The 7,304-nt window shown below is 36.1% G+C and overlaps 1 non-coding gene across 1 annotated transcript; it reads right to left on the bottom strand.

The window, feature by feature from the left end:
• Positions 1-3,576: 3,576 nt before the first annotated feature.
• LOC132310788 (small nucleolar RNA R71) lies at positions 3,577-3,683 on the bottom strand. The gene has a single exon (XR_009482703.1). It is a non-coding gene; the product is annotated as a small nucleolar RNA R71 (small nucleolar RNA).
• Positions 3,684-7,304: the final 3,621 nt, after the last annotated feature.

Genomic DNA, 7,304 nt, shown 5'->3' with positions numbered 1-7,304 from the left:
AATTAATTAATTTTCTCTAGATTTTAAAACAACTCCGAATATTCTCAAATTCACATATGTTAAAAACATACCAAGGCCTAGTTTAATATCACATTACAAGTTGATTCCATGCTAGTACAACCATGTTAATTAAATTTTCATTCAAGTGAAAGATTAAATAAAAGTTGCAATGCTTATTCAAATCCTTCCAATTTAATATATGATAATGAACATATCAAGGATTAATTTAATAGCATGTCACAATTTAATTCCAATCTATATACAACCATGAGAATTAAATCTACTACATAGAAAATAATTAAATTAAATTTTAGACAAAATATATAGGCATGCATACAAGTTATATAAGCTTATAAAACAATCAATACAACAATTATATAAGCCTAAGACATCCCCACCAGAAGGAAACCGCTTCGAATTCGATGATACTCCTAGGTTATGTCGGGGACTACGAGGGAAACTGATTAGCGCTGAAAAGTGCGCATTTAAACCCCTTAAGCTTAGGTATTCTAGGACTTTTATCTATCTTACTTTCCCATTTTAAAATAATTTCATGTTATTGATCTTTTTAAGTGCTTATCCCCAAAATAAGCTAATTCAGCCAAATAAGAGCTTAAAAGAAGCTAACTCGAGCTGGATGGAAGAAATGAGCAAAGTGGAAGCAGAATGAAGCAAAATATGGAAATCAACATGTTCGATTGATCTCAAGAATACTTCAATCGATCGAAAGTTCATCGATCTAGACTCTCCAAGATGGATCCAATCTCTTTTGTCCTTATCCAAAGATCCCACAAAGTTCAATCGATCCAACAATTCTCAGATCGATCGAAAAGATTCCATCTTATCCTGTTGTACCACCCTACCTACCACTTTTGTCTCTTTCCCCAAAAATATCTCAGATCTGTCCTTATCCAAAAGGCGCCACCATGGGAGGATTGATCCAGCCAAAGTTCGATCGATCTCAGCCAAGTTTGATCGATCTCAGCATAGGTTCGATCAATCGAAACATCTCAAGTGCGAATTAAATTAATTTCTAACTCATTAAAAGTTGTCTAATTGAGCAATCATTAGAGGAGCCCTTGTGTACAAGCCTAGACCATTGGGTGTGACATTTGAGCTTCCAATATAAGGATTATAAGCCACTTTTACAATAGGTTTTGATAAGGTTTTTGATGATACGCTTTTAGGAGTTGATAGATACAACATTTTTTGATATTTTCTTAGAGAGGAAGAAAAGAGAAGAGGAGGCTAGAGACACATTCTTGGGAGGTCTTCCATCTACTTCAAGAAGAAGAGCACTTCTACCATAGAGATAGCCCCCTTGAGGGTTGGAGGACACCATTTATAAGTGGCTAGACATCCTCTTGGGACTGGAGTTAGCCCTAAGCATGCTTTCTTTACCTTGATTTATGTATTTTTTAGGGGATTTGTGTTGTAATATATGTTTTGACATATTTATATACATAGATCTTATTTATTCAATGATTTGTATGGTTTAATTCTTCCAATTGATCATTTCATTCTATCCATATGTCTATGTATGCTAGAATAGATGTTCATGTGTTTATCTCTATCTCTTGTGTTGTTGATGCATGTCTATTTGTATTGATGCTATAGATCTAAAGATTATCAAGACATAGTGCTTAATAGAATGCTCTTATTGTTTATTTGATGGTTCATACTCATTTCTTGATGGATTGTGCCTCTCCCTTAGTTTAATTAATTTAATTTTCATGTCATTAGCTTAGATGTAGTGTAGTTACCTTAGTTGTTAAATGGGAGGACAATTCATGTTTGTTGTTTGATGTTCCATACTTATGAATGCAAGTAGTATATTTCTCTAATTATGTGATGTGTGTGGATTGTGAGCTTAAAGAAGGATTAATGGCTTAGTTTGATATATTGTACTATTCATTGTGTTGTTTAGACAATATATACTTATTTGGTCATCCATGCTTATGGAAACAACCACACACACTCAATATTGTTACAACATATGTTTTCCCCCTCATTAATTGTGATTTGAGTGTATAAAAAGGTGATGCTTAGTGGTGATCTCTAAGTCTCAAGACCCCTCTCTCTCCTTTTCTCTATCATTTAATTACTTATTTTATATTGAGCTTGCTTAATCTTAATTGTAGTTTAATCAACCAAACAATCTACCCTTGATCACTCGACTTACTAACCCTAAGCATTGTTTCCATTACTATTGCACCCACAATCCCTTGGGACGATCCCTACTCACTCTTGCTACGTTAGTAGTAGTAGTGGTAGTGGTTTTTATAAATTTAAACTTAACCTAAAAGGATTTTCTTGAACCGTGCATTCACTACATTAGTTTGGCATATAGGAACGGCCACCGTCAAAATTTTGGTGCCATTGCGGGGGATTAGCAACGCCGTATTTTGGAAACATTTAGGAATTAGTACTCTTTTGATTGTGTCTTTACTTTATTTTTATTTTTGGTTACTTATTGTGTTTGTTTTTATTTGGCTAGGTGAATTGAGTGATAGAGGTTAAGCAAAGGAGAATTCAAAGCAAGGAGCTAAGCTAAACACAGAAAGGACTAAAAATCTAAAAAATAATGCAAAGCATAGCAAAACTTGGAAGTTGAAAATGAATTGAAGTTGCTTAAGGACCCTTTGTGAGGTCTTTCTAAATCAAGCTCTAGTTAAATCGTCGGCCCACGTGGAGGCTTGTTTTTCATTTCTTAGATAAATCGTGAGCCCGCGTGGAGGCTATTTACTTTTCTTTGCACATTGTTCAAGCATGGGAGCATCGGATCATTGTATGTGGAGATTTGTTGATTGAATTGTTATAGGGGCGAAGTGATTGTTAATTGCTTGTTATTTACTTTGCTAGTGTATGCATAGTCGTAGGTCATTAAATCCTACTTTTGTCGCTCTTAATTTTCATCTTGAATTGGTTGTTCGTAACCCTAGGGGAAGAGGTAGTTCTCATCACTCCATTTCACCAATGGAGAATTTGAATAACGACTATGTGGAGGACCTTGGTCACATAGACCAACAAAGCATCCTCCACCCTAATGTGCATCATGAAAATATCCAAGCACCATTAGGAATGCCTAGACCATTTATTCCACCACAACAATAAGGCCAAATTCCATTAGGAATGCCTCAACCAATCTTTGCTTCACAACCTCCCATGGTTCAAGCTAATCAAGGTGTTCGTGTAGCACCGCCAATTGTGAATCCTCCCATTGCATTAAGAGACCATTATGTGCCTAATGAATATAATGCACCCACTTATATTCAATTACCCCCATTTAAAGTACATCACTATGAAATCAAACCACAAACCATTCAAATGCTTCCTAACTATCATGGACTTCTAAGTGAAGAACCTTATAAGCATTTGGATGAGTGTATTGAAGTGTGTTCCACCGTGAAATACACGGACATTTCGGAAGAATTTTTAAGACTTAAACTTTTTCCTTTCACCCTTAAAGACAAGGCAAAATATTGGTTCAACAATCTTAGGCCTTTTTCGATAACCTCTTGGGCGGAAATGCGACAAGAGTTCTTGAAAAAGTACTATCCGGTTTCTAAGACCAATGCCATGAGAACTTTAATTAGAGAATTTTCTCAAAGGGATGGGGAAATGTTTCATGAAGCAAGGGAAAGGTTTAATGATTTGCTTAGAAAGTGCCATCATCATGACATACCTAAGTAGCAACTAGTTCAATATTTCTTTGAAAGTTTACCGGATAATCACAAGGGTATGGTTGATGCACCTATGCGTGGTTCTTATCTTAATAAACATGAAAATGATGTGTGGCAATTGTATGAAAGTATGAATGAAATTTCATGCATAGGTCCTTATCTTGTAAAAATGGTAGAAACCTAGGTGGAAGGAAGATTGTCGGCTTATATCAAGTTGACAACTCCAATGACATAGCCGCCGAAATGAAATCCTTATCTCAAAGGTTTGATCAATTTTTGATCAACCAAAATTCGGCTAATCAAGTATCTTCCTCCCCTACTCATATTCATTATCGTACATCTAATGAATCTTGTATGACTTGTTCAAGTGTCTTGCATTCTACTTCCAATTGTCCCCATGGACATGTGCAAAGTGAGCCCCATGAGCAAGTCAATGCTATATTTATTAATCAAGGGAATAATCCCTATGGCACTCATTACAATTCAAGTTGGAGGAACCATCCGAACTTTTCTTGGAAAAGCCAAGGGGAAGGCTTAAACCCTCCCCAAGGTGGTTTTCAAGGGAAGTATGTTCGCCACCAATGCAAGGCCAAGGTTCCCACGATTTTAAATCATCATCATTTCAATCACATGGCAATCAATTTTCTAATTCTCATTTTCTTAACCAATCATCATATTCTCAAGGAAACTCTAGGAGTCCCGCCTTTGAAGAGAAAGTTTTGACCGCTCTAGGCACTCTAGAGGCGAACACTCAATTGCTTCATTCCCATTCTCAGTCAATTGCTAAGCTAGAAACCCAAGTCGGGCAAATAGCTAGTACCTTAACTGCTAGAAAGAAAGGGAAAATGCCATTGAATGCACCACCAAAGCAACAATGTGTTATGGAGACTCATTCCTCATCGGAAGGTACCACAATTGAGTATGTCAATACGGTGATAACCTTGAGAAGTGGGAAGATTGTGGACAACCAAGTAAGTATTCCCAATGAAGAGATTGAACCGGTGCAACCAAAAGTTGACACCCGTCCCGTTCACATCGTATTCCTCCTTCATTGCATATGCATGACCATTCAAATGAGAAAGTGTTAGAAAGTGATTTGGAAAGTGAGTCCAAAATTGATTTGAAAAATGAATTGAACAAAGCTTCGAAAAAGGATCTTAAAAATTCTTGTGTTAAAGATTCTTCAAAGAAATTTTTTGAAAAAGCTTTTGAGCCAAGAGCTCCATATCCGGATGCCTTGAAAGGATCCATTTATCTTGATAAACAAAAGACCAAGACCAATGAAATCATTAAAATGTTTAGGCAAGTGAAGATTAATCTTCCACTTTTGGATATAATTAAGCAAATTCCGGCTTATGCCAAGTTCTTAAAAGATCTTTCCACCTAAAAGAGGAAGAACAAAAGCTAAACACCTAGGAAAGTGGTCTTAACCGAGCAAGTGAGCTCAATCTTGCAACATAACACCTTCCCAAAGTTTAAGGAACCGACGTCGGTGATTTTGTAACTTGCCGACCGATCCATCAAAAAGCCTAGGGGTATCATTGAGGATGTCTTGATTAAAATTGATAAATTCTTCTTCCCGGTCAATTTCGTTGTCATTGACACGAAACAGGTTCCAAATCCCAAGAGCCAAATTCCCATTATCCTTGGCCATCCTTTCTTGGCAACCGCAAATGCCAACATCAAGTGTAGGACGGGGGTAATGAAAATTTCATTTGGGCATATGAAAGTGAAGTTAAATATCTTCAATCCGACCCCAAATTCATTTGACAAGCATGAAGAATTAAATGTTGTAGAAAAATGTCTAGACTATGAATGTGAAAGAATGGAGTCTTTACTTGAAACCAAAACTTTAAAAAGTTCATCTTCAACCTTGAATCGAAAGAATGATGTTTCAAAATCTTGCTTTGAGAGGGCATGGAAGCCCAAAGATCACATTGATAAAGGACCAACAATCTCCTTTGAACCTAATCCAATAAGTTCTTTAGGGAACTGTTTGTTGGGTGGAATTCAATGTACTTATCACCCCGAAAAGGAGGGGATACATTATAAGATGTTTGATCCGGCTAAAAGAGCCCAACGTCTTGCTAAAGACGTTAAAGACTAGTAGATACTTCGTAGGGTTTACAACCCTATTCTTCCCTCATTTCTATTTTATCTTTCATTTCTTGCGTCGTCTAGATATGTTTTGGAATTCATACACATGGCTAGGATTTTGATTGAGTATGCATGCACTTGCACTCAGAAAATAGGCATTTTGTCCCTGTTCGATCGATCTCAAAAGAAGTTTGATCGATCGAACACCCTTTCCTGCATCCAATCATTTCTCTATTCCATCGATCTAAAATTTTCTACATAAATCAGCCCTCTATGAATCGTTCAAAAATTTCTTTGGATCGATCTGAAAGTTCCTAAATCGATCTTCATTCCACACTTAGAAAATTTTTTGAGATCCATAAAAAAGGCCTCTAAGTGCATTGTTCGAGCTTCTCTGCAGGTTTTCACATGTTCGATCGATCGAAGTAACTTTCGATCGATCTCAGCTTGATCGATCTGTGCCCCTTTGTTGACCTTGACTTTGACTTTGACTGCATTTTTATATTTATTTTTAGTGTTTATATTATTTTATTTTATTTTATCTTCAAAAACCTCAAAAAGATTTTTTTTTTTTTTTAATTTCTACTTTTATTTTCATTTTAAAATTTTCAAAATCCAAAAAACATATATTTTCTTTATTTTTAATTAATTATTTACATATATTTTCAAAAATTCTAACAAAAAAAAAAAAAAAAAAAACAAGATTTTATGTTATTTTTCCAATATTTTCAAAAAAAAAAAAAAATTGTCGTTTAGTGAAGGGAGATCGATCTCAACAAATTTCAGATCGATATATCTTCGACCGATCGGAAATTTTCCTTGATCGATCGAACTGGTCGGGGAATGTTTTTAAAAATAAAACCCTAGGGTCATTAGATCGATTTCAAGATCGATCTAAGCCCTCATCTCTTCCCCCGCCGCTGTAACCAACCTCTCCCATCTCTGGCGAGACCTTCGGCGGCATTCCCGTGCCTCGAATCTCTCTCCCTCATCTCAAATCTACTCGTCTCTCTCTCGACCACCACTTCTCATCCATTTTGGTAAGTTGAGTTATAATTTTGGGTTTTGAGCATCAATCTACATTATTTTGTAGTTTCCTTGCTAGATCTAAGTTGCCATGTTGAATTTCTTTCCATATTTGAAGTTGTCAAGCTTTTGTATATATGTGTATATATATATATATGTATAGGTTTTTGTTTATATTTCATTTTTAAATTGATTTTGGGGGTCACGAGCCAAACAAGTGACCAATCTTGTTATGTTGTTGTGTGAGAGGGCCCCACAAGCTTGCTTGGGTGCCCCCGTGCCATCCACATCACAGATCTGTGACTTTTTGAATTTCCCGTACCAGTTCGATCGATCGAAGTTTTTTTCGATCGATCACTCAAAGATTGATCAAACTTATCTCAGATCGATCTCACATTTTTGTGATCGATCGAATTTCACAGATTTGCATCCCACACTTCACACACTCTCTTTTGTGATTCCATGCTATCTCATACATGCCCAATGCCTGTGTTTTCT

This window comes from Cornus florida, unplaced genomic scaffold, assembly GCF_030987335.1.
Source record: "Cornus florida cultivar Cherokee Brave unplaced genomic scaffold, ASM3098733v1 CherokeeBrave_3.0.0_Hap2_Chr05, whole genome shotgun sequence".
Lineage (NCBI taxonomy): Eukaryota > Viridiplantae > Streptophyta > Magnoliopsida > Cornales > Cornaceae > Cornus > Cornus florida.
The sequence above is the reverse complement of the archived record's forward strand: the minus strand, read 5'-3'. Positions and strand labels throughout refer to the sequence as shown.